Source organism: Cariama cristata, unplaced genomic scaffold, assembly GCF_000690535.1.
Source record: "Cariama cristata isolate BGI_N322 unplaced genomic scaffold, ASM69053v1 scaffold36380, whole genome shotgun sequence".
Lineage (NCBI taxonomy): Eukaryota > Metazoa > Chordata > Aves > Cariamiformes > Cariamidae > Cariama > Cariama cristata.
This window is the reverse complement of record NW_009595874.1, coordinates 2323-2817: the sequence shown is the minus strand read 5'-3', so window position 1 is coordinate 2817 and position 495 is coordinate 2323. Positions and strand designations below refer to the sequence as shown.

General features: G+C 61.6%; 1 protein-coding gene across 1 annotated transcript in view; it reads left to right on the top strand.

The window, feature by feature from the left end:
* LOC104164389 (glucose-6-phosphatase-like) overlaps positions 1 to 495 on the top strand; it is a gene marked incomplete at its 5' end in the record, with an annotated part of 1520 nt that overhangs the window by 535 nt on the left and 490 nt on the right. The window lies entirely within an intron of this gene.

The following is a 495-nucleotide window of genomic DNA, read 5'->3' as shown; positions in this document are numbered from 1 at the left end:
GGGAAGGGTGCAGGGCCTGGCAGACGCATATGGGATCATGATGCAAAGCTGCGTCCATGGCTTTGCAGTTACTGCCCTCATCGTCACGGGCAGGATGCCCTCCAGGACACGCCTTTGTCCCTATCCCATCTGAGGCACGAATCCCAGTCGGGCGGGCAGGGCACTGCCAGCTGCTGCTGGCCTCTTGAGAGACGGTGCACATGGCCCAAAGGGCACGGGCAGGGCAGGGCTGGGGCGTGAAAGGGTCCTCACTGGGCAAGGGAGCAGAATCAGCTGTCTGTGAGCAACAGGGCACAGTTTTTTCAATCAGCACAGTGCTGTAGCAGCTGGGTAGCCCTTGGCCTAAGTCCCCTGCTGGAGCGCCCAGGGCGGTGGGGTCTGCTTGGCCCCACCACCCTGAGACAGGCCATTGCTCACTGATTGGCACCACCTCTCCTGCTTTGTTACCGGCAGGGATGGCTGTGGCCAAGACCTTCCAGCATGTCCGCTGCATCT